This window comes from Orcinus orca, chromosome 14 (genome assembly GCF_937001465.1).
Source record: "Orcinus orca chromosome 14, mOrcOrc1.1, whole genome shotgun sequence".
In the NCBI taxonomy this organism is placed as follows: Eukaryota; Metazoa; Chordata; class Mammalia; order Artiodactyla; family Delphinidae; genus Orcinus; species Orcinus orca.
In genome coordinates this window covers 36,164,589-36,191,731 of record NC_064572.1, presented here as the reverse complement: position 1 = coordinate 36,191,731, position 27,143 = coordinate 36,164,589, and the positions used below count along the sequence as shown (strand labels likewise).

Sequence of the window (27,143 nt, the reverse complement as noted above, 5' to 3'; positions counted from 1 at the left end):
TTACGGAGCCATGGAAGAGCCTCAGATGGGAGCCTGTGATCTGGGCCTCATCCCGGGCTGCCTGGCTATGGAACCTTGGACCAATCTCTGCTGATTCTTGGGTCTCAGTTTCCTCAACTGTAAAATGAGGCAAAGGTGGAGGGACCACAGGGATGGGTGAAACAATAGAGTAGTCAAGAGCTCAGGATCTGAGCTGAGGCCTGAGCTCCAATCCCAGCGTCACCACATGTGAGACATGCAAGTTGCTTGACCTCCTCCTTCTCCCTCTTGGACCTCAGTTTCCTTATCTTTATAATGGTGTAATAATAGCACGTCTCCCACGAGGTTACTGTAAGCGTCCAAAGGGCCAGTATGTGGCAAATGCTGAGGATGGTTCCAGTGGTGAGTGCCGAACCCCCAAGCAGTTTTGCCGCTGCCACAGAATTCTTCTTCTTCAGACATGCTCTTGTTCTATGGATAGGGATGGAATGTTCTACGGGGGAGCAAAGTGCCCTAGAATAGATGAGCCAGGACGCGGCGCCCAGGGGAGGGTGACAGTGGGGGGTAAACTGCAGCAGCTTGTTTACTTGGCATTAGCCCACTGACAGCCCGCCTCCCTCGAAAGCCAGACAGAGCCTCTAAACTTATCCACCTTCGGAGGACGTTGGGAGGCTCACGCTTATATTTCTGAATGCCTTCCTCCTGGGGAAGCCCCCAGCAGCCTCCATGCCAAAGCTGCTCCTGGGGATTAGGGGTGAGTGACGGCCCAGCACTGTGGGGGTTAATGGCTCCTGGTCGATGTGGGGTGGGGTGCACGCTCGCTGATGCAGAGACAGAGGTGAAGGGTACTTTATTACGATGTATGACTGGTTCCTCGGCTGCTTCATCATCTGCCCGTGCGCACGCAGAAGCCAGTAAGCGATTTGCTCTGTTTTGCCCCTGAGTGTGCCTCCCGAGGAGGGAAATTATTGATTTTTAACACCAGACACATAAACTCGAAGCTATTCCCTGTATTCTTTGGTCCCCGGCGGTACCCTGGTGGACAAAGTTGGCCGTTTCAGGCATCAGACACACGCAGCAGAACCAGGTGGTCATCACCTTGCCAGCATGAGGTGGAGGAACCTTGGTGCTCTCTGAGCTGGTCCTGCTGAGTGACGTGCCAGCCCTCCGGACCCGCCCTCATCCCAGTCCACCGCCGTTCCCGAGCTTGTGGGGAATGGACTGCTGAGCGATTGAAGGAAGTGAGGTCCAGGTCCGGGAGAGATGGTGTCGGTTCTGGGGAGTAGAAGTGAGCACTGGACGTGATTCTGACCTCTGAGATGGGACAGCTCTAGGGCTGTGGTCATCACCTTATCTCCTCCAAGCCCACAGTTTACATCTGTAAAGTGAGAGTTAAATGGCCACTGTGTGTGAACCCATAGAAGATGGATGGACAAGCTTCCTGGGTATTAACCATGGCTCTCACCATGACCCAGGGCATCTGTAGTGTGTGTGTTAACACGCTACAGCATCGAGCATCCCTGGGCTATCAGGCTGGGTGGAGACTTCCCTAGCTGCAGGCATATCTGCTCATTTTCCAGGTGGGAAAACTGAGGCCCAGGGAAGGTGAGTTACAATGAATCTTCTTGTTTCCTGTCTCAATCTCCATCCACCCTCAGGTCAAACACCCAAAATGTTTTCTTCTATTTTCTTATCTGCTTTGTAAAGTGTCTAAATATATTTCACTTTTATAATTAGAAAGAAAAAAACTGTTACAATAATGCAAATCCATTGCCATTTTTTTCTTTTCAAGAAAAGGCAGAAAAGTAAATGTCTCAAGGACATTTGAAGAAGGCACAAAGTTTGGCAAATATCAATTACATCAAGCTTATGATCTATATGATTTTAAAGAAATTTTAGTGATCTTTTCCCATGGTCTGCAGAAGAAACCAAAACTCCTCAAAACCCAACGTCCAAAGCCTCTTCCTGTCTGTTCTTAACCACCCATTTCCCAATCCCATCTGTACTCACACATTCTCTGCTCAAAGCAGCCCCCTGCCTGCTTCCTCTCCCTCCAACCCCACATGCCATTCTTCCAGCTCCCAGCTACTACCTCTGAACTTCCTTCCTTTAATTAAAAAAGAAAACATTTTTTTTTTTTCAGCAATAAAGTCATTCCCTCATCTCACTCACAAAGTCTAGAGGTGGGCAGGGGTTTAATGATGGAGTCAAGGGCCAGGCTCTCTTTCTGCTCCAACATCCTCAGCATGCTGCATGTATGCCCTTATATTTATTGCTTCATGGTCGCAAAATTGCTGCCACAGCCCCAAGCATCAGCTCTGTGCTCAAGGCAAAAAAGGGAGAAGGGCAGCACTAGCAAATCTCTCTGTCATCAAAAAATGAAAGCTTGGGCTTCCCTGGTGGCGCAGTGGTTGAGAGTCCGCTTGCCAATGCAGGGGACATGGGTTCGTGTCCCGGTCCGGGAAGATCCCACATGCCGTGGAGCGGCTGGGCCCGTGAGCCATGGCCACTGAGCCTGCACGTCCAGAGCCTGTGCTCCGCAACGGGAGAGGCCACAATAGTGAGAGGCCCACGTACCACAAAAAAAAAAAAAAAAAAAAAAATCAAGCTTTCCCAGAAGCCCCAAGCTGACTTTCTGAGATGTCCCGTTGGCTGGAACTCATCATGGGACCACTTCTAGTTGCAAGGTAGTCTGGGAAAGTAAACATCAGCCAGAAGGGAATGTCAATACTTGATTGGTCCGGACAAACCATGATTCATCTCTAGGGGTAGGGCACACTGTCATTCTGAACAAGATCGAAGTTTTGATAGCAAAGAAGTGGAAAATGGCTTTTGGGGAGGCGTTTTCTGGTGACTTCCCGGGCACCGTGTTTTGTGACTGAAAGCCTTGATGTTCTTCATCTTACCCGCATCCACATGGGTAATTCTATCTAATGACCCACCAAGCCATTGATTCTCAATTTATCATGAGAGCCTGATACTTCCCGGGTCAATCTCCTGAGTTCCAAAGCCCTCATCCAGCCTCGGCCATAGGCACCCACTCCTCCTTGCCCACTGCAGGGCAGGCTCCACATCCGGATCCCTCATCCCTAGTCTTATTCTCTGACTTCAACCTCCCATCTCTCCAGATCTTTTCACCCTCTACTCCTGTTTTTATTTTATATTAGTTAGTTAGCTTGACTCTCTCCAGCCCTCCTATCCTCTAGCCCAGAGTTGCAAATTCTTTCTTAAAGGGTCAGATAGTATTTTAGGCTTTGTGGGCTATACAGTCTCTGTTGTAACTACTCAACTCTGCCCTTGTAACACAAAAGCAGCCAGAGATGCTGCATAAAGAATGGACATGGTTGCGTCTAATAAAACTATTTACCAAGCAGGCAGTGGGTTGGGTTTGGTCTCAGGACATGGTTTTCTGATCCTTGCCTTCACTGGACTGTCTCACCTAGACTCCTTGGAATATTGCTTCCACCCTTCTCTTCAGGCCCCTTGGTATCTTTAACCCCATACTATTCATTGTGATATAGCCGATCTTTAGTGAGAGTTCTGGGTGTCAAGTTCTAGGCTAATTGCTTTATCTATGAGGTGGAAAACATTAATCCCATTTGCCTGATGGGGCTCAGAGCTGCACTGTAGAGAGTGCGCCCCAGACCCCCACCATAGAACAACACTCTCCCCTGCTCCTTCCCCCATGGGTGGCCTCCTCCTGTCAGATGTGACAGGGTCTGCAGAAGTCCTTAGGCTGCTGTGAACTGATGGAGCGCTCTAGACGTTCACCTGAGCCTCTGGACCCCTCCATGTTCATGGCCCAGTCTCAGCTGAACCCTCTGCAAAGCCAGCCATCTTTACTCGACTCAACCCCTCCGTACCCTACTTACGACCACGCTTTGCCCTCTCCTATCTCCATCATCACACCTCCAATGTCACTGAGGATGTGGAAGCCACCATGCAAAAATATTTGCTCGGCTTCTGGCCTCCCACTCCTCCTTCTCGTTTCTGTGTCGGACCCCCTTCCTGCCCTTCTCAGAGGAGGTCTCCTGATCAGGTCTTAACCTCCCGTGCATCACAGAGCCCACCTTTCCCTGCCTCCTCAGGGACCTTGCTTTGTTAATTATGCCTGGTTTCTTGAGAAGTCCTTCGCCACTATCTGTAATCCTACCCCGTCTCCCTTCTCTTAAAGCAACAAACAAACATAAAAAAAAACAGCCCTCTCGTCAGCCTGCCCTCTAGACACTGCTCCTTTTGTCTCCTTCCTTTCACAGCCTAGTGTCCAGACATAACAAGAGCCTCCCCTCATGATCTCCACTCTCTCATCTCCCATTAACCCTTCAACCTGCTGAAATCATGTGTTCCCTCTCTGTACTCCCCTGAAATTGCTCCCACTGAGGTCACCACATGACCTCCTAATTGCCAAGTGCCATGGGCTTTTCAGTGCCCCATCTTGCCTGACCCCTCTATGGCATCTGACCTTGCACAGCATTTCCTGTTTCTTGAGACCGCCTCCTCCCTGGCCCTTCTCCCCAGTTCTCCCTCCTGCCTCTCTCCCTCCGTGCTCATCCTCAGTGTCTTTTGCTGGTTCCCCTTCCCGAGCCTTTTGCATTAGCTTAACGCTCGCATGGGCTCTGCCCCTGGCACACCTCCTCTCTGGGTGAGTCTGACAGTTCTCTTGGCCTCAATGATCACTCACATCTGGTTATCTGCCCGATGGCTCTCTCTAGCGCAGTTCTCCCTGCTGAGCTTCAGACCTAAATATCTGAAGGCTTCTAGAAATTTCCAGCTGGATCAACATGCCAACACTGAAGGTATGATCTCTTCCTCCCAATCCTGCTCCTCCTGGAAACCTTATTTCCCCAATGGCCACAATATCAATTCAGTCATACAAGCCAAGAGTCAAGAGCTAGCCTAAGCTTGTGTCTGTCTCTCAGTGCCCACATCAGATTGGCTGCCAGATTCTGTTGATTCTGCCTTTTTTGTCTCTGCAAATCCAATCTATCCCTTCCTCTTCAACTCTTCTGTTTCCATGTCTCTTGGGAATAATTTAATTGTTTGACTCAAGTGTCTACATGTGGGCTGCTGGCAACAATCATTCCTCTCATGGCTTCCATTCCTCATGGATGCTGGCTTCCAAGGCAGCAAGATGCTCCCCACGGCTCAGGATTCCTTCATTTGGGGTTAGTCGGCCCCTTTTCTCAACCTCTGACCCAAACAACTGACTCACTCCAGGACCTGGATTGCCCACGAACCCTCCCTGCACTCTCCCACACCACTCTGACTGCTGTTGCATGGAAAAAACCCAAGCTCACTCAAGAACTTCCTAACTTTTCATTTTGGACTTTGATGAATTAGTTCAATATGAAATGGGTCACTGCACACATGGTAAACCATTCAGATATTACAGATACAAATAGACAAAGAACTCTTCTTCTCAGAAATATCTGACACCCCTGTTCTCCTTGGCAGGGGCAATGACTGTTACCACTTCTATAGTTTTTCAGAAATGCTACTTTTGTTCACATGCACAGATGTGTTTCCAGCCTGCATTATCGAGCACCAGAGCCACATGTGACTATTTAAATTTAGATCGATATAAGTTAAAATTAAAATTAGATATTCAGTTCCACAATCACACTGGCTGCACGTCCAACATCACTAGCTGAATGTGGCTCGTGGCTACCCTACTGGACAGTGCAGATGTAGAACATTTCCAACAGCACAGAAATTTCTAGTGGATGGCATCTAGTTGATACAGTGCTATGCACCTTGATTTTGTAAAAAAAAGAATTTTATCTTAAAGATAATGCCTCCACCTCATTCCTTATCATTATTGCATATCATTAGTTGTTTAACCAAGTTCCCTAGTGATGGACATTTAGGTTGTTTTCAGGCTTTTGCTGTTACAAACAACTTTACCACAGACTTTAGTTATATATGTATTTATGTCCATGCACAAGTGTGTCTACAGGATACAGTTCTACAAGTAGATTTACAGGTTCAAAATGTAGGTAATTTTAAAAATATTTATTGGAAAATTTTCCTCACATGACAATTACTCCATAACAGTGGGACACACACCTATTTCCACATGACTTCTTCAACGACACACATTATTGAGTTTTTCCATTTTCTATTTAATAGGTGAAACATTATACCACATTATTATTTTACTTTCCATGTTTAAAAGTATGAGGGATTATAAATCATTTATATATGAATTTTTTTCTCTGAAATGCCCTTGCCCTTTCTTTACATTGGATTGTTGTTGTTTTTCTTATTGATTTACAAGATCTCTTTACATATATTAGCCCATTGTCAGATGGCCTGCTATTCTTGTAATCTGGGTTTGTCTCCACTTCTCTTCCTTACCAGGAAGAATTGTTTCATGCTAATGTGACTAATGTTATCAGTATTTTAATGGCTTCTGAATTTTGTGTCTTAGAAAGGCCTTCTTTAATGTTATGAAAGGTACTCTTATATTTTCCTTTACTTATTTTATCGCTTAATTTTTTTTCTTTCCTATTTGATCAATGTGGAGTTAATTTTAGTGTAAGGAGTGAGATAGAGATCCACATTAGTTTTCCAGCTGGTTAGCCTCAAATTATTTATTGAGTGATGCTTCTTCTAATGAACTAAAATGTCAACTTTACTATAGTATATGAGTTGCAGGAACTTCTCTGTATCTTGGTTACCAGATTTGTAAATGAAAATAATAATTTAGGGTTGTTGAAAGGGCTAATGAGATAATTATGAGTATGTAGAACAGCGCCTGGCACAGAGTAGGTTCTCAATAAATGCTATCATTACTGATATTCCCTCCAGATATATATGTCTATTTCTGGACCTTCTATTCTATTCATTTAGTCTGTGTACCGTTCAGGATTTGAAATTGCAAACAAAGAAACCTACTCTGCCAACTGGAGCAGAAAAGGGATTTATTAAAATCTCTTGGGGGACTCTCCAGGGAGGCCAGAGAATCAGACCTGGTGGCTGTGCGGCCAGGAAGCTGGCCTCCCTGGAGGACTGTTCTGGGGAACACACCATTGCTGCTGCCACCTCTGGGCACAAATCTGAAGCCCTCCCTGATGGCACTTGGGGGTGAGGGTGGTCATCAGGAGCCCCCACCCCCTGCTTCTCCCACCCACAAGCCTGGTGTCTCCACCACCTCCCCCATCAACTCAGATCACGTGTGGCACCTGCTTTCCTATTACCCTCTCCTAATCCAGGTCTCATGTGGGATCACCTGGCAGAGTCTAGGTCATATGCCTGGGTGCTAGCTGTTGGGACTTTTGGATCACACTAATAGATCAATTTAGGGGGACGTGGAATCTTTACAGCAGGTCTCTTCTAATCCGAGAACAAGGTGCGTTTTCATTTATTGAAATCTAATTTTATGTCTTTCAGTAGAGTTTGATAATTTTTTTTTCCTATAGATTAGGCTCATTTTGTATACAGCATATTTTTAGGTTTTTCAAATCTTTTTATTACTGTAAATGGGCTCTTTTCTTCATTTAATTTTCTAATTGGTTATTTTATATAGGAAAGCTATTTATTTTTAAATATACTGATTCTTACTAAAATCTTCTAGTGTTTTTTGCACTTTTTTAAAAATCTGGGATTTTCTCCTTGTTTTAAAAGTGTCTAATCAGATGACCAATAACTGATGATCATTTTGTATGGTCCTTTCAATGCTCTACCTCCTAATTCTTTCTCTTCTTTATTTGCATTGGCTAGTAGGTCAAAACAATGTTTAATATTAGTCATGACAATAGGTGTATCAGCTTATAATAACTCTGCATAGCAAACCACTCAAAGTTCAGTTGAAAATAATAATTTATCCTCGTTCGTATATCTGCAGGTCAATTGAGGGGGGCTGATCCAAGCTGGGCTTGACTGGGTTTGGCTCCAGACTGCAAGTGGGTCCAGGTCCACTCTGTGTATCTTTCATCTTCCTTGACCAGCTAGCAAACTATGGCATCCTTTTCTATGATGATGATGGAATGCAAAAGTGGTGAATAGAAATACATGATGCTGCTTACATCAGTCCTCAGAATTGGCACTCTGTCGTTTCTGCCCACTTCCCACCAAACAAAACACGTCACATGACCAAACCAAACCTCAGTGGGGTGGGAAAGATACCCTGTCTTTAGGAGGAGAAACTGCAAAATCACATGGCTAATGACATGGACACAGGGAGGGATGAAGACTTGCACGATGAGCAAATTACAGTGGCATTCTTTGCTTCTTCCTGACCCTAATGGAACGGATTCTAGTGGTTTGCCATCAGAAATGACTGTGAATTTTGGCTTGAGTTGTGAGATATATATATATATATATATATATATATACACACACACACACACACACATACGACATGTATATATAACTACAGGTATAGGTAAATACAGGTACAGATATATATATATATATATATACATACACAAATATATATAAGTATATATGTGTAAAAATTCATATTAAGGAAGTTCCATATTTTTCTATTTAATGAAGAGTTTTTAATCAGGAATCAAAGTTGAATTTTTTATCACCTACTTTCCCAGAATATATGGAGAATGACATGGTTTTCTTATTGATATTTGATATTGTGAATTATATTAATTGATTCCTTCATAGAAAGCCATCCTTGCATCAGGGAATAGACTCAATGTAGTGGTCGCATATTACCCTTTAAAAATATATTTGTGTTCTCCTTGATCATATTTTATTTAGCGTTTTGCATTTACGTTGTGTTAAAGATAGGACTATAGTTTTTTGGTGGTGGCGTTCTTTGTTTCTGGATTTTGTTTTCACCATTATACTGGATTCTTAGATTCACTTGAAAGTCCTTTTCCCCCTTCCCACAATGCTCAGGGGCACTTTAAAAAGCATTGCCGTGATCTACTTCTTGAACTTGTAATGGATTTTACCTGTGAAGCTGTCTGGGTCTAGTACTTTAATGAGTAGTGACTTTTGACAACATTCTCAGTTTCTTCTCTGGTAATTGGATTATTCAGATTTCCTATCTTTTCTGAGGTTAGTTTTCATCATTTATATTTCTAGAAAATCACCCATTTGTCCATGTGTTCAAATCTATTTTCAAAACTGAGTAATGCTGTAATTCTTTTAATTTCCTCTATATATGGTCATTTCCCCATTTTCATTTCTAAATATATGTATTTGCACTTTTTTCTTGATTCATTTAGCTAGTGATTTATCTATTTTATTTCTTCACTATATCAAAGCAGACACAGGTTCAAGATCCAGTTCTGGCTTTGACTCCCTCTAAGACCTGTGTGTACACTGCCCTCTTAAAACCTCAGGGCAGTGTCCAGACTCCTGATCTCAGCATACAGACCTTTCATCTGGCCCTTGGCTTTGGCCTTGATGAACTCCCTGACGATTTCTCCACACTCCAGGGCTTTCTACGGCCTCCAGACCTACGGACGTGCTGCTCCTGGTGCCTGAAACGCCTTTCTGTCCTTTGTCTCAACTCCACTCAGCAAACTCCTACTCATCCGTGTGGACTTAGCCCTGAGGCCCCTTCTCCTAGAAACTTGGGTTTCCATTGCCCAGTCTTGGTAGGGTCCTCCACCTGTGGGTTCTCATCCCAGTCTGGCCAGCCTCTCCTGATCCCAGAGCACGTCTGCTTGCTCGGCTGACTTACCCACTAGAATGTGAGAGCTCTGGAAGCAGAGGCCTGCAGTCTCCATCACTGTATCCCCAGTTCCCAGCACAGGGCTTGGCAAAGAGTCGGCAGGCAGGCAGCGTTTGTGGAAGAAAGACAGGAAGGCTGTAGATACACACAAACTATATAACAAACACATCCGGGGATTCTCACAGGGATTTTCCCTGTTGGCATACTCTCTGCTCCCAGCCCTCCTGGGAACAGCTGAAATCCAGGGCTGTAATTCTCACACCAGTTATATTGAAATATTCAATGTCTAGAGAACAGCGTTTGTTCAGCACTTAGCTTAGGGGCTGTCAGCACCCCTGCTTACATGCTTCCATGTTTCCGATGCTGCATTTGTCAGCTCCAGCTCACATGCCTGGCTGATATGTGGGGAGCCTTGCTTGCTGCTATAGCAGACTTTCCTGATGGACCCCTGGGGTTGCTGCACTGCCTGGCCTTTCATTAAATCCAATACATATTTTTCAAACACGTATTTTGCGCCCAGCTCTCTGCTGTTATGTGGTGTCTTCTCTGCTGAAGGGACGACAGAAACATCGAAGTGAGAGAGGAGTGGGCTGGAGGACAGAGAGTAAGGATGGGGAAAGAGGTGGATGTGGCTGCAGAGAGCAGTCAGGACGGGACCTGGCCCCAGGCCTTCTGCTTCGCTCATCTGGAGCTAATCCTCAATCCCTGGTCTTCATGGTTGTTTCCCCGCATCTCTTCTTCTTTTTCTTTTTTTTTGGCCGTGCCGCATGACTTGCAGGATCTCAGTTCCCAGACCAGGTATTGAACCCAGGCCACGGCAGTGAAAGCCCAGAATCCTAATCACTAGGCCACCAGGGAACTCCCTCTCTGCATCTCTTCTGATGGGCGATGGCCAGGCCTTACTGATCGCTCAATATTATGCATACTGCTCCTTCCCCTCAAGCCACAGAGGGCAAGTTGGCCTTTAGCTTAAGAGAAATGGAGAAGCATCAAAAGGTTCTTGGCAGGGAGTAAGATGATCAGATTCGGGTTTAGAAAGATCACGCTGGCTGCCAATGGAGCATGGGTCGGAGGAAGCATGAAGGAGGCAGGAAGACCACGGGAGGATATTCCAGTCTTCTCGAGGAAAGATATTGGCGGCCCGCAGCATGGTGGGGCTGCAGAAACGGAGAAGGGGGTGGATTCAAAGGGTGTCTGGGATGGACTTCCCACTTCTCACGGGTAGTGAGTGTAGAGGGAGAGGAAGAGAGATGCATCAAGGCAGGTGCTGGAAGGGGTTTGGGTAGGGGACTGACCCCCACAGAGAAAAGGAACACTTGAGTGAAGAGGTTTCAGAAGAACACTGGGCACCTCCAAGGATGCTTGCCTGCCTTGCTTTTTGTTAAAGCCACAGCTACCAAATGCATAGTGATTTAGTGATTTTCCTAGATACTGGGGAAGATAAAGGGGATAGCTTTCCCATATCCGAGTTATGAATGTTCTATCTTCTATGCTGTGGCTCCATTGAGGCCAGGGCCATTTGCGAGCAAAGAACCTCAATTTCCTTTGCACTGTGACTCAACAGGCATCTACTGAGGCCCTCCTGGTGACTGGGTTAGGCAGCCTCCTTACTCTCGATCACCCCATTAGTAAACTTCCCTGGGGGTATCACACTCTGTGATACGTAGAGAGATGTACACAGAGAGAGTGCCCTGAGATCACAGAGGACAGTGTATCCAGACCTGGGGGAGAGGAGGAAGGCTTTATAGAGCTCTTGATGTATGAGTAGGAGTTTGCCAAGGAGATCGGAGATGAAGAGCATACCAGGAGGGTGAAAAGCAGGTAGAGGCGTGGAGTGGGGACTAGAGAACACGGAGAAGTTGGAAAGGGAAAGGCTGGAGATGAAATTGAAACCACAGGCTGTGGAAAGGTCTTAAAGGGCCTAGAATGCCACGCTTCAGAGGTGGAACTTACCCTTGAAGCATAAATAGGCTTCCTTTTGTACGTCATCATCATCTGATTGATAGTGGTTGCCTGGAGCATGTGTTAAGAAAGATTCTGAGGTGGAGTCAGGGGGAAAGAAGGACATGATTACTAGTGATGCCTGCTTGGCTGCAGGAGTGGAGCTGGCAGTCTGAGTGTAGGGATTTGCCATCTCTGCCATAAGAGATGAAGAGCCACTGAAGGAAAGTAAAGGGTGGGGCTGAGGAGTGAGGGCTAAGAATGTGCACTGGAGAAAATCAGCTGGAAGCTCTGGGGAGCACAAGTTGCTAGGAGGCCAGACTAAGGCCACGGTGCCAATGAGCCAGCAGTGAGTTTAAAAATATCTGAGGAACGAATGAACTACCAGGTGTCTGCAAGGCAAAGGATAGACCTTATTGTAGCTGCTTCTGTAATGAGGGCGTGCAGGAGGAATAAAGAATTTCAGCACAAACACTGTCGGTCTCCCCCTCCCTTTCAGCAAAAATACCCGGGGTAACAAAAGCCACATACACGCGCACACACACACACACACAAAGCAATGACCCCACGGAGGGGCACTTGCTACCTCCCCTTCTCTGCTCCCTATGAAGTCAGTGCATAATTACCGGAAAGCATTTTTGACTGAATTTTAGATGAGCATTTTGACAAAATATAATATTGGAAACAATCTTTATCAAACATTCATGTGTCGTGTGAGAGATGAAGCCCGGAATCCATAATTCATACGGCGTGTGTATTACCAAGTGTGCATGAGAGGCTGAATGTCAATGAGGCAGCCTGAACAATATTTTCTGCCAGACGCGGGCTTTCATCATTTACATTATTCACTAGGTTTTCCAGAACAGTAAATCTTAAATATATATTTGTGTTGGGAAGACCTCGTGTGCATGTCTGTGTACACACAGAGGGACGTATACCCGTTTGGGCACAGAACCGGCGGATGCGCGTTCCAGCTGGAGGGGCACGCAACGACAGCAGGGAGGCTCGGCGCGCAGCGTTCCTTCTGGAGGACAGCCCACGTCACCATGGACTCCACGGCTCGCTGCGCAGCCATTAAATCTGCCCACCCTGTTGTCTCCCTCTTCAGACCCATCCAGCGTCTCCTTTGGAACCCTAAAAGAAAACAGGACCCAGAGTAGGGGCATTGCCCTAAGTACCTAAGCGCAGAGCTACATCTGCTGGACTAGTCAGGCGGAAATTGTCCACATCTCCAAAGCTCAAGATGAGAATGAATGATGCTTAAGTCATCATTAAAGCTTCAACAACAGCTTCAAAGTTGGGGGGATAGTCTCTGCTTCTATACCTTAGAGACAGGGAGCGCCATCTTTCTGGAGTTTGCCCCAATCTGTCTCCTAAGAGTCCGAAGCTCAAAGGTCCTCCCTTGATTGAGGTGAAATTTGTATTATAATTATTGCCCACTGTAGCTGGGCTGACCCACGCGATCCTACAGAGCAAGGATGCTTCTCGGAGCACACGCAGCCCTTCAGAGCTCTGAGTATGGCATCAGGTCCCTGGAGCCTCCTCTTTCCTGGCCTTTGCTCCTTTGGCTTCTCCTCTCCCGGCTTGCGTGGTGGGTGCAGAGGAGCACCACCCAGATTCCCCACAGGACCCAATTGCTGGTTCTCCTGCTGCCAGGAGTGTTGCCTGTCAATGGCTCACACTGCCTTCCGGAGATGTTGGGTCTCCCTCATTCAGCCAAGGCCCTGTGGGTCCCCCATCAGAGGAGCTACAAGCAGTAATTTCCCAGATGACCTCCGGTCCAAGAGGCAATCCTGCTGATGGTCCCAGAATCCTAAATAGTGCCTGGATTAGTCCAGGTAAAGTGCTCCTCCCTTTGACCTAAAAAGAAAAGCGCCGTGAGTTTTCCATCTGTCTCCTTTCTCAGGACTAAAGGGACCATTCCTCTGGCTTCACAGGATGTGAAGTCAAATACTTAACCTAGTGAAGGCTAAGGTTCATTATTGGAAAAGAAAGGAAAAAAATCCTTCTCAGGAATTGTCCTGGGCCGAAGGGATTGGCTGGCCTAAGATTTTGCCCCTCCCCGGGGGCAGTCACAGCCAATGACTGGTCGAAGCACCTCTGAAAAGTCATTCCCAACTCTAGAGCTGCCGTGGGGTGGCTGAGGCCCTGTTGCAGACGCATTACAGCTCAACCCCCACCTCTGCCCAGTCGTGATTTCCTCAGTCCCCACAGGAGCTGATCCGAGGACGCGCCCCAGTAAACTTCCCGCATGCCAAGCTTCATGGCAGACTCTCTGGGATCCTGACCAAAGACAAATGAAACAGGGAGTGGGCTGAGGAAGTGGACTCCAGATGGGATCGTGGAACTGGATCCCCCACCGGCCAACGGGCAATGAAGACCCCATTGTTAATGGTGGGTGCAGGACTGAGAGCTCCTGCCTGTGCAATTGTTAGACTTTTCCTGCTGGAGAAACTGGGATGGGATGCTGGTGGAAGGGAATGCAGGGCAGGGTGCCTATTTCAGGAGGTTGAGAGGATCGGGGAAATTAGTAATTATAAGGACAGTGGAATTGTATGGCTCTTGCTGAGTTCAACCGATGGATTGGAAACAAACAAACAAACCATGAAAGTCTATAGTTGATTGATGACCAGTTGAAGGCAAGGAGTGAAAGCCAGTGGGCTTCCTTGGCTACATATAAAGAGAGAGATTCACTTCTCCAGCAGCTGGAGAGAAGGGAAAGCTGAGGCTCAGGACCCAGACTTAATCCTAAGGGTGGAGCTCAGAGAAGACTACATTCTGAATCCTCACCCAGCGTAAGTTGGTGATGCCAAGATCAGGGCCCTGATTTGGAAGGAGCAGAACTGTGAGGCTTGGGGTCAATGAACTTGAGAACTTTGAAACCCCAGACCCACTGAGCCCACGTCCCACCATTAAAGTCTAGTGCCACCCCTCCCTTGCTTGAAGATGATGTAGAGGTTTCCACCTCACATGACAACATCTGTCCACTCAGGAGGTATCCTATTCCCCTCCTGGACGTTGGACCAACCAGCAAGTCACTACACAAACTCCCAGGGAAGTGGGGGACCTTCTAGGGGAGGAAAGGAAGTTGGGACCCAAGGACGTGTGGGACCCACCATGCGTACTGGCAAGGGGTGTACACATGGCAAACTGAGGCTGCTACGGATGGAGCATAAAGCTGGATGAGTGAGTTTATCAATACGGAAGACTCTCCCCTGATACAAGATTTCATACCCTGACAAGGACCCTGGGAAATGATGCTAACATGCTGCTTGGGAAGCTCTTGGAAGCTTGGAAGAAGACATGGCCCACACTATGTGCAGTAGAAATGCCAGAATTACCGTGGCAGATGGCAGGAGAGGGAATCAAAAAATTCTGAGGAGTGTGTGGAGAGGATGTTATGCTTAAGGCTGGAAACCCCACCAACTGACTGTTCCACAGAATGGCCTGGATTATACGCCATTCATCAAAGCAGTGGGAGATGTGCTGGTGAGGAGGTCCAGCATCAGGGAGGAGTTCAGTGAGGGTGTGGTCTGCAGACCAGGCATGGCCATAGGAGATATTGTTACAGACCTGCTCTCCCTGCCAACAACTGGGATCCCAGGAAAGAACAGAGGCCAGGAGGTGGGGCTTCTCTGTTGGAAGCAGGGTGGACACGATGATTGCTGTGACCAGTAAGGTCAGAATGGCAGACGGGTGTGCCCAACCTGCAGATTTATGGGTGTGGCTGGAGAACAAGGTGTCCCTAAGGCAGGGTGACCAACTGTGCTGGTGTATTCAGGACTGAGGGGGTTCTTGGGAACAGGTCTTTCAGTGCTAAAACCATGAAAATCCCACTCAAACCAAGATGAGTACGTCACCCTCCCCTCGGGGTAGAAGAAGCTAACAGAGGCATCGCTCAAATCTACAAAATCAAAAGAATTCAAAGATGAAAGATCAGTAGGCTAAAAGCTGTCCCCGTTAAAGACAAAAACAAAAACCCTATGATCCCTTGCCCAGTTTCTGGATCTGAGACGATTTTCAGGCTGGGAACCCACTGACTGAAGGAGGGGCTAGGTGTCCATAAGGAAGGACTCTGCATCACCATGGAGACTGGGTTCAGTGGTGACTATCCTAGTCCTTGGGGATTTATATACTGAGGAATGACAAATACTCAAAGTTGACATTGATAAACAGTGACTCAAAGTCATCGTGGTCACCACTGGAGTGGGTGCTCGTGGGGTCAGGTTATAAATACACTCCTGGAACAGATCTGACTCATGCGGATATACAGCGTTCGCTGAGCCACTCTGGGGACATTTCCCCGGTCCTTAAATGCATAGTGATAATGGATATACCTGGCAGCTGGCAGATCCCTTGCATTGGTTCCTTGGATTATGGGGTACAAGGCATCCTAGTGGGAAAGGCTGAGTGGAAGCCTCTGAAACTTCTCCACCCCACCCTCAGTTAAGATGGAAAGGGAAATGGCAGGGATTAGTGCCACCTTTAAGGTCCTGAAGAATGCAGGGGTGGTGGTCCCCATCATTTTATCATTTAATTCACCAGCAGGAGCCTACATAAATGAGACGGATCTTGGAGGATGAGTGTGAACCACATGTCTGACCAAGTAGTAGCCCTGATTGCAGCTGCCGTGATTCTGCTAGAGCAGATAAAGACAGCTCCGGGTACACGGTGTGTGCTCACTGATGACACCAGGAAGGAGGGCCAGGCAATTCACATTCTCACGGAGGCGGAAAAGCAGACACATGTATGGTCTTTCACCAGGGGTAGTTAACTCTTTTATCCTCTATCAGCATAGAGTCCCAAAGGTCTAGAACTGTCTAGACAATCTGTGGAACATCTCATTGGTCTGTGGAATTGATGACATCGAGTCAATAAACCTGGCTAAACAAGAAGTTGCAAGGATGTTGAAGACCTTGGTGAGACATGTGCTCCAGAGAATGGGAGATCAGCCTACAAAGATTTAGGGAGCCACCTCTTCAGTAATGTTTTTAGGGGTTGGTGTTCTGGGGCGTGCTAGGACATCCCTTCCAAAGTAAAGGACAAATTATTACATCTTAAATCTTCCACCAATAAGAAGGAAGTATAACACCTAGTGGGCCCATTTGGGTTCTGGAGGCAGAATATGCCGCACTTGGGAAAACTGTTCCAAACCATGTATCAAGTGACATGGAAGACCCCTAACTTTGTGGGAAAGATTCCTGCAGCAGGTCCAGGTTGCTGTGCAAGCAGCCCTGCTGTGTGAGCCACAAGGCTGGGTCGACTCCATGGTATTACAGGTATCTGTGATGGGAAAAGAAGCTGTGTGGAGCTTATAGTAAGCTCCAAAAGGAAAATTACTGCACAGGCCCCTAGGGTTCTGGAACAAGGCCATGCCACCTGCAGTGGAGAATTGTAGCTCTTAACATGCTACTGGGCATTGGTACAGATGGAGCCTTGACCATGAGACATCAAGTGACCATGAAGCCAAACGTGTTCAGCATAAACGGGGTTCATGCAGAGCCACCAAGTCGTAAGACTGGTGTAATGTGGAGGTGGTACATCTGGGATCAGGCATGAAGCAGCCAGATGACACCAGGAAGCTGCCCATGTAAGAGACCCAAACCCCCAGGTCGTGTCTATCACTGTTTTTCAGCTCCCACCTGAGCCTTCATGGGTGGAGTACCTTAAGACTAGCTGCTGGAGTAGAAAAAAAGTCAAGTTCTGTTCATGGATATGTTGACTTGACATACAGGTAAAAGCTGGAAATGAACTGCTGCTATGCTACAGTCCTACTCAGCGGTGGCCCTGAAAACCAGCAGAAAGGGGAGATCCTCCCAGTGGGCAGAGCCCCTACCAGTATACCTAATCATCAGTTTTGTATATAAAGAGAAATCCCTGAGGTGGAACACATATGGACTCATGGGACGCAATGCATAACTGAGCTCTTGGTCACAGTCTTGGAAGGAGAAAGATGAGAAGTGATAAGAAGGTCCAGGCAAGAGGCACATGGATGAAACTATGGGAGTGGTCACGTGGTGTGAAGATCTTTGTATTACACGTTACCATCCACGAGAGAGCATCCACCCTGGAAGAGGCAGAATGACAGAATGACTCTGATGCCATGATGCCAACCAGCCTCTGCCATTTGGCCACCCTCGTGCTAGCACAAATGGATGTCATGGGGCCAGAAGAGAGGCTACACGTGATCCCAACAGCAAGGGCTCCTGACTCATCAAAGCTGGCCTAGATACTGCCATTGTCCAATGTCTATGCTGCCAGCAACACAGACTAATGCTGATACCCCAATGTGGCACCGTCCTTCAAGGAGATCAACTGGCCACTTGCTGATAACTTGATTACTTGGACCCCCTTTCACTCTGGAAGGGGAATTGATTCATTTTGATTTGAACTGACATAAATTCTGGGTATAGGTTTACCTTTCCTGCCTTGCAGGGCCTCGGCCTGCACCAAGTCTGATGGCTTATGCAGTATTTGACCCACCAACTCTGGATCCCATATAACATCAAACCAAATGATTCAAGAGAATCATTCTAAGACACACGAGGTATGGCAGCGGGCGTAAGAGCACAGGATCTTTCAGGTCCACCACAAACTGTACCCCCAGACACTACCACCTGATAGAGTGATGGGACAGCCTCTGAGTGTTCTGCTGGGGCACCAGTTTGGAGGTGATGCCTATGCGTATGGGACACCATTCTCCAGGATGCATAATAGACCCTAAATCAATGACCACTTTATGGTGCTACATTTCCAGGAGACAGAATGAATGGGTGTGGGTAATGAGAGGTAGAAACAGGAGGGTGTCTGTTTACCATCACTGCCGGAGACCCACTTGGGGAATCTGTGCTTCCTGTCTCCACAACACTGGAAGTCCTGGTTTTCAGAGGAGGAATGTTTTCACTAGGAGACACAGGAAGAGTCTCGTTAAACTTTAGGGTATGGTGTCACCCAGTCTCTTTGGGCTGCTTATTTATATTGAAAGACCAGTAGGCAAGGGAAAAAGTCACTAACGTAGTAGGGTTAAGGGACCTTGATTGTCAGGCGGAAGTAAGGTTATTGCTACACAAACAAAAAAAAGGGCAGAGAAGAATATGCTTGGTACCAAGGCACGAGGGAGTCTCTTGTTCTTTCCTGCCCAAACTTGATGGTAAACTGAGAAACACAGTAACCTGTGAAGTAAGTCCCGTTTACACAGAGAGGTCTGAGAAGAGTATGGCAACCGGGGATTCAGACCCGTCAGGAATCAGGATCTGGGTCAGGACACCAGATGAGCCACAGAGACCAGCATAGGTGCCAGGTGCCTAGTGAAGGGACTCTAGAACAGGTAGCGGAGGAGGGAGATTATGAGCATCTCCTGCAGTAGTGGTGTCTACAGATTGTCCCGTTAACTCCCCTTTTATACGCTTCCCCAGGAAAAGAGACACCCAGAATACCGGAGACAGAGGAAAAGCTGCTCCAAGAACTTATATAAAATAGTGGAGCCGGGCACTGCCAGGGGTGGACTGTGGTGGACACTGTGATGTGGTGCCCAGGAGGCACGCATCTGCCAGGATCGCACTCCCGCAGCTGCCGGGAGTGCTGTTTACTGAGGGTCCCCGGCCGAGTCCCTCCCTCTTAGAATCTGTTTCCTGGTGAACCTATCCTGTGACAGCTCGGTTTTGAGCTCCCTGGTGTCTGTTCCCTTGTCACGTTCTAGGATACCAGTATCCCTCTTGACAAACGGCTCCCAAAATAGAAATGGAGCTCTGATTGTTCAGGGCAGAAGAGGAGACCCTCACCTCCCCTACTATAGACTCTACACATTTATTAACGCGACCCAAGTTAGCAAAGACTTGCGGCCACACCACACTGTGGACTTTTCTAAACTCACTCTCGGTTAAAGCGCCACACGTTTTCGAAGCCTCGCTGCTGTTAAATGTTGTGTCCCTTATCAAGCATGTGCAGTCGCACGGGGGGATCAAGCACAGGACTTAGATTCTTCTGTTCAGTTCCATCTGGTTGACTACCCCTTACCAGGCCTACCTGCTGAAAGATTTTTGGATCAGACTTTCATTCGATTCATTTATCTTTCCTTTCAAATTCATGTCAGACTCAAATTTGATAAGCTGGCTTTCCATGTCCTTATTCCAGTCATTAGTGGAAATGTTCACAGGCTCTCCCAGGCCTTAGCAGGTGCTGGCTATGTCCTTGCTGCGGTGGAACAGAGAGCTCAGTCATGCCGGGAGACCACACATCTGTTCTTCTCTGCTGTGGGTCTTTGTAGGAGTTTATTATTACCATTGTTGACATGTGTTGGCCCTTTTCTCCGTGACACCATCCTAAGCACCTTCCGGCATCCTCCCACCTAATCCTCACAGCAGCCCTGTGACGTAGCCACTGTTATTAACCTTCTAGAGAGGCTAAGTAACTGGCCCAAGGTCACACAGCTATGAGGTGGCAGAGCCTGGGTCTGCACCTGGCTACGTTGACCCTGGAGCAAGTTGTCCCCCACTGTGCCATCATGCCTCTTCCAGGAAGCGAGTCCCACGGCTGGAAGTTTCCTGCTGTGGGGAGTGTGACGAAGTGTGCAGAGGGACAGGTGACTTGGGTCAGGTGAGGGGAAGTGAGAGAGAAGCTGAGGCCTGGAGAGGGACCCGTAGCATCTCTTCTCTCTGGAGAGAAGTAAACCTCTCGAGGGTAAGACAGCGGAGGGAGGAATGAAATTCACTTGGTTCTGTGTTCTTTGGATGATAATAACCTTTGCTGAGTGTCCCCGGTGTGCTGGGTACCTGCAAAGCCATCGACCTGTACTAACGCAATTGTTTCTCCAACACTCCTATGAAGCATCTGTGACACTGAGAGGTTAAGGAACTTGCCCTCAGTCACAAAGCTAGTTGAAGGACGCAGCCTAGATGGGAAACTGCCAGTGTCTTCGCAAGAGAATACCAGCCTCTGCCTCAGTTTACAGATGAGCCAATGAAGCCCAGAAGAGGGACAATGACATTTCAAGTCACACTGTAATCTGTGGCAGAATCCTCGCAGCGATTCTGTAAATGCTGCAGGTGGCGTTGGTACTTTCCACCCTCACCCTGTTAGAATACAAACTCCATGAAGGCAGGACATATTGGCTATTTTATTTACTGATTTACTATTGTGTCCTAACTCCTAGAACAGTGCCCGGCACAGAACGGGTACTCAACCTGCTACTGAGTCACCAAAAATGACTTTATGATCTCTAGAGTCCTGGTCGTGAACCCAACAGCCCTGTATCAATGTGTGACTTTGATCAGTGTGTGACCCACGTGTAGAGGATCAGCCATAGCAAATGCTTTGTCCAAGATCTCACCCCAGTGCGGTTAACGCTTGTGAATTGGCTGGTCCGTTGCAGGATGTTTGCCTCGCCCGGTACCGTCAGCTTTCAGCTGTTTGCTGAAATCACAACCTGAGCGTTGCTCAGGTAGGAACGTACGGGGAAAGCCTGCACTGTTCTCTAGCAGGTCTTGGTTGCTGCCCTGTCTCTTCTGCTACCCACACAGCACCCGGGCCGGGGCTGGGCCCCAGACAGCTGACTCTGGGCACCTTGCAGCTTCATGACAAGAACAGCTGGCCATTTTGCTGGGCAGGTTGTGCTGTCATCGGGGTGTGTTTCTTTCTCTTTTTCTTTTCTTTTTTTTTTTTTTGACAGAGAAATAGGAACACGCTGTGCTCCTGACACAACACGAAGAATCCGTCTCCACAAGCCCTTTTTCAAGTTAGCAATAAAACATTACAAGAAATCCACCGAGGTTTTAATTATGCAGGGCCATCCAGCCTGTAAGGAGCGAGAGTGAGGACCTGGCTCCTTTGGGGACCTCCCTGGAGAGCAGTGCAGAGAAGGGGGGCCACTCCTAGGCCTTTGAAGGGTCTGGAATCTAAGCCACTCTTTGATTTCAGGACGGACTCTGAACAAATATTTACGAAAACAAAATATTTATTTTGAACTATTAGTCAATACCTAAATTCATCGGGCAAGAAGCTGTTTTCAGTGGCCAAATTGCAGTTTCCTTTGCTCTGACTCTGGGTTCAGAGGTGCTGGCCACGCCCATTACCGTGTGGTCAGCTAAGAGACCATCAGTCCTTGGCGTCATGACACAATGGCAGCTGTGCTCCTGCCCAGCGTCCCAGAGGCCCCCGCACCAGGGGCTGTGCTCACCCACTCTGAGCTTTCTACTCAATTAAGGGTCCAGTAACCTGAGCAGATCGCAAACATTCTCCCTATGATAAAAATCAGCCATGTCAGCAGGAACATCTTCTGGCTCTGTCCCGCATGTCCCTTTATTTTGCACCTTCTGCCATGTGGCTATTTCTCCTCGGGATCCTGTTAGGATGGTCCTAGTATCTCGCCAAAGGCGCCCCTTGCTATATTTTAAAGGTGTATACGTTTGACTTGTGGAGTATTTGAGCTGCAAGGCCTCCTGGAGACCACCTAGTCTTTCGTCTCTTTTTATAGAGGAGGAGATGGAGGTACAGAGAGGTTCAGAGTCTTGTCCAAGATCACACAGCTTGTGGTGGCAGAGGTGGGATTCAAAGCCAAACAGGTGGGCTCCCAGCTCCTGCCCTCCACTACTTGTACTGCCTCTCTAATAACTTGTTCAAGTCATTCAGCCGGGAGAAAGCCAAATTAGAACCTCTGTTCATTTTCTAGGGCTGCCGTAACAAAACACCATAAACTGGATGGCTTAAATAACAGAAATGTATTCTCTCACAGTTCTGGAGGTTAGAAGTTCAAGATCAAGGTGTGGGCAGGGTTGGTTCCATTTAAGGCCTGTGAAGGAGAATCAGTTCCATGCCTCTCTGCTAACTTCTGGTGGTTGGCTGGCAACTTTTGGTCTTCCTTGGAAGTCCAAAGATACATCACCCCAATTTCTGTCTTCATCTTCATGTGGAGTTCTCCGTGTATCCGGGTCAGTATCTAAATTTCCCCTTTTAAAAAGGGCACCTACTATATATAAAATAGATAACTAATAAAGACCTACTGTATAGCACAGGGAAGTCTACTCAGTAGTCTGTAATGGCCTATATGGGAAAAGAATGTAAAAAAGAGTGGATATAGATATGTATAAATGATTCACTTTGCTACACACCTGAAACTAACACAACATTGTAAATCAACGATACTCCGATAAAAATTAAAAAAAAAAAAAAAGACACCAGTCATATTGGCTTAGGGGCCCACCCTACTCCAGTATGACCTCAACTTAACTAATTATATCTGAAATGACCTTATTTCAAATAAGGTTCTGGGGGCTTAAGACTTCAACATGTAAATTTGGGAGGACATAATTCAATCCATAATGAACCCCCATCTTTTAACACTTAAGTTATCCTCTTGTTATCCAGACCAACTTTTAATTTAACAAATCATAATCGAATTGAATAAAATATGAGCTCTTAGCAGCCTGGAAGGAACAATTTCAGCTTTAAATAATTGAATAATGCGACACCATGAGTCTGAGCTACTGCCACGTAAATTGGTTGTGCCTCGGGTCCACGCTCCCTGGAGCGACCATCTATCTGCAGTCATTTGAAGGGGATGGTTAGTCAAAGAATCCAGAAAGAGAGGAGAGGAAGGGTTTAGACCCAAGGTCCCATGTCTGACATATTATTTACTCGGAGGTTTATTTGCATTGTCCATCTCCATGAGGGCAGAACTGGAAATATTTGGTGGACATCTGTCGTGACAGCATAGTGAGGCTCAGAGAGGCCAGGTCCCCTGCCCAGAGCTGGAGCTGGGACTGAACCACACGGTCTTAACCACACAGCAAATATTGATGCCTGGTTTATGCATTTCAGACTTGTTTTCTCAACTGAACTGTAAGCTTATTGAGGGCAGAGACCCCCCTGTCCCATTGCTGTCTCAGAATGCAACCTGATCGGAAGCTGCTGGGCTCTGGGGTAGGTCTCATTGTGACCCATAGCTTCAGCCTCTTTCCCCACCGCTGAAATCTCAGAGAAGCCCTCACGCAGGCAGCGTCCATGCTGCACAATTGCTTCGGAAGCACAATGCATCACAGTGGCCCCTCACCCTCAATCTTCTGCTCCGCCCGCCTCACACCCCCCACCCATTCCCCCTTGTGTAATTAAAGGAAAAATGTTCTGCATTCATTTACTTTATACCTTATCAAATAACGGAGAGATGAATTAAGAGGTCCGTGGTTCTATTTCAAGGTTCACGTGCTTTCACAAACTGTGCAAAGTCGCACTCCTAAAACCAGCCGCGTCAGCAGGAAGTCTCCGCTCAGAACATGGCCATCTCTCCCTTCCTCTTTTCATTCCCCAGTCTGATGTCTAAATAGATGTGATGGTTGGGAATTCTGCAGAGACAATTGTGAGAGAATCCTCAGAACCTCCGGGATTCTGCAGTCTTTCTCTCTCCCTCTTCCTCACATATTGCACAAGAAGTCTCCTGGGGGAGGGATGCCAGGCTGTAGGCTCAACTAATCTCACTGCCACAAGCATTTGCTCAGTACCTACTGTGTACAGAGGACTGTAGTAGGCACTGCTGGGGAAGTGGAAATGTTCATATCTTAAATTTCTATAGTTCTTTCTAGTTAACAAAGAACTTCTATATTCACAGTTACATTGAATGCTTGCAAAAACTCTCTGACATAGATATTATTATTATTCGCTTTGCCACTGCTGTGAGGAAACTAAAGCTGAGAGAGATTAAATAACAGAGGCTCTTTATTTCCAGTGGGTCAAGGACCCCCTTGGTTAGACTGGTGAAGTCTGTGGACCGCAATTCAGAATAACTTTCTTAAATGCAAAAAACAAAATACATAGGCTCACAAGGGCAACCAATGATACTGAAATACAGTTTTCAAAATAACAAGAAAGCCTGATATAGTAAATTACATGCTTCTTTGTTAAGGCACTAAATAACAAGATTCTAATAACCATTTTAATTTTAAAGTAATGACTTGGATATATCAGAAATCAGCAAACTACGACCTGGATCACCATTTTAAAAAAATATTTATTTATTTATTTGGTTGTGCTGGGTGTTGGTTGTGGCAGGCAGGCTCCTTAGTTGTGGTATGTGAACTCTTAGTTGCAGCATGCGTGTGGGATCTGTTCCCTGACCAGGGATCGAAACCGGGCCCCCGGCACTGGGACCGTGGAGTCCTATCCACTGCACCACCAGGGAAGCCCCTTGTAAATAAAGCTTTATTGGAACAGAGCCACGCCCGCTTATTTTCCTATTGTCTATGGCTGCTTTACAGCTACCACAGCAGAGCTGAGTAGTTGCAACAGAGAATGCGTGGCCCACCATGCCTAACATATTTACAATCTGGACTTCACAAAAAAGTGTGCTGACCCCTGTTGTGTTCAATGTTTTGAAATAACTGCAACAACTTGAATCCCGTAGAAATCGTGATTTCTACGGTGACAAAAATCTCAGCTATCACAAATACGACTGTGGTTTGTTGCCTCCATTTGTAATTGAAACATGTCATTTTTCCCATCCAGCTTCATGGGTCCCCAGAATTCTATCCATGATGCTGGTGAGGGTTAGAATTTAAACCCAAGTTGGTGTGGTTCAGAAACCAGCGTTTGCCCTACAACCCCCTGATGTCTGGTACTTAAGAATCTCTCTCACACACACACACACGCACACACACACACCCCTGTAGGCAGGCAGTCCCTGCCTGGTGCTATCATGAGGAGTGAGAGTGACATGGAACTCTGAGGGAGGCAGCAGTGCTCAATCTTCTAGCCTTCTGAAACCCTTGCTGAATCCAGGGCCGCCACCTGTGGTTGTGTGGGTTGGCCACTGGCCAAGAGGGTGAAGCAAACTCTGGCTCAGTTACCGAGCCTGCTTGGGGTGGGATGCCTTTCTAAATGTCTCACAAAGTTCTCTGGGTACATCTTCTCTTGAACAACGTGGATGTTCTGATGTTTGGGCTTAGACTCAGGGGATTCTTATAAATGTGTGGTCAGTAATAAATGCAGTTTTATTGATGGATTGACTCTTGGATAGATGGTAATAGAGAGGGAAGGTCATCGTTATATTAAGGGATTTTAAAGACTACACTCTGCAAAATTTTCATTCACTCATCCCTTCATGTGTTCCTTCCTTCCTCCTTCCTAACAAACACTCATTAAATATCTACTATGTGCCAGTCTCTTAGCTAGGGGCTTCTCTGGTATATACGAGCTGGGGAAAGTTGAGTCCTGGCTCTGTAACTTCCTAGCTATGTTACCTTGAGTGGCTTCTACTCTTTGATCTCTGTTAGCTTGTCTATAAAATGGGAATCCTAAGTACACCTGCTACCTACCTCACAGATCTGAGTTCGAGGAGATTATAGGTGAAAAGAGTGATGTGGAAAAGTTGTTTCAGAAACTGAAAGGAGGGAGAGAGCTCTATATAGTTCAGGTTGGCTGGGCTGACTCATAGAAGTGGCCCTGAGTAAGACCTTGAAAGATGGACAGGATTTGAAGAGGCCAAAATTTAGCAGAACCCAGTAGTAGAAGCCAAAATGGTGCGATGAGTGAGGGCTGGGAGGCTGAGAAGGAGCTGTGTAATCTGGCTGTTTCCCTGAGGAGCTGTGACACTCAGCACACTCCCCGCTGAGGTTTTAGAGCCAGCCGGGAGGCACTGTTATGAGAATGTGTTCATTATTATCATCCTCATCAACATTATTATCATTATTAATAATATGATATTTGGAGCATCTATGCACATTAATTTTACACAAGCTTATGCAGTGGCTAGATCTGACGCTGCTACCAATAAACAGCTATAACGTGGATCTTTAATTTACATAAAATAACTTATGCTAATTTAATTAGTCCTTTGTTTACAACAGAGGCTGGGCTGTGAGATATGGTTTCCTGCAGCACACGGCAGAGCTGGAAGCTAGGCACATGCATCCCCTGTGCAGGGACGCTCCTCCTACAGAGACGAAAGAGAGACACTTGCTTTTCTGTGGGAGGACACATTCAGATTCAATAAGTTCTTATTTACAACTTTCTTCCTCATAGGAAAGAAAGTTGATGGGTGCCGTGATGGATGCGGTCCTGTCTTTAACTGATTCCATCCCGACAATCACCTGAAGAGGATCAGAGAGGTTTTATATCCAACCCCATATCACACAGCTACCGAGTGGTGAGACAGATGTGAAACCCATATGTATCCATTTCTAGTTCTCAGCCTCTTTCTACATCCTTATGAAAACTCTTAAATACGAAGTGCTAACATGGCTTGGTATGTGGTATGTACTCAAAAAATGCCGGTTGAATGAATGAACAGCACTGTTTCAGTTAAAAGTGTTTTCAGGTGCATTCTCTCCCTGACACTCTGCAGCAGCCCTGAGAGGCAGGTCTGGCCAGTTGCATTTTGTAGAGGAAGCTGAGCAGGTGGGGTAGAGAGGGCATTTCACTGTGAACTCAGAGGTCTGCATCCTCCTGCTGACTGTGTCACTGATTTATGCCCTGACCTTGGCCTGACCTTCACTCTGGTCAAAGTGCTCCCCTCACCCCAGTTCCTCCATTTCCCCATATGCGAGACAGAAAGAAGAATCCCTTGTCCTTCTAATCGGACAGGCAGAAATAAAAA

The 27,143-nt window shown here is 46.8% G+C and overlaps 1 long non-coding RNA gene across 4 annotated transcripts in view; it reads left to right on the top strand.

Moving 5' to 3' along the window:
* The window catches only part of LOC117202547 (uncharacterized), a 213,345-nt gene extending 186,562 nt beyond the window's left edge, over positions 1-26,783 (top strand). For all 4 annotated transcript variants that reach the window (XR_004484970.2, XR_004484972.1, XR_007471251.1 and 1 more), the window contains exon 4: positions 26,570-26,783. This is a non-coding gene — a long non-coding RNA (uncharacterized LOC117202547). The remainder of the gene's footprint in view (positions 1-26,569) is intronic.
* Positions 26,784-27,143: the final 360 nt, after the last annotated feature.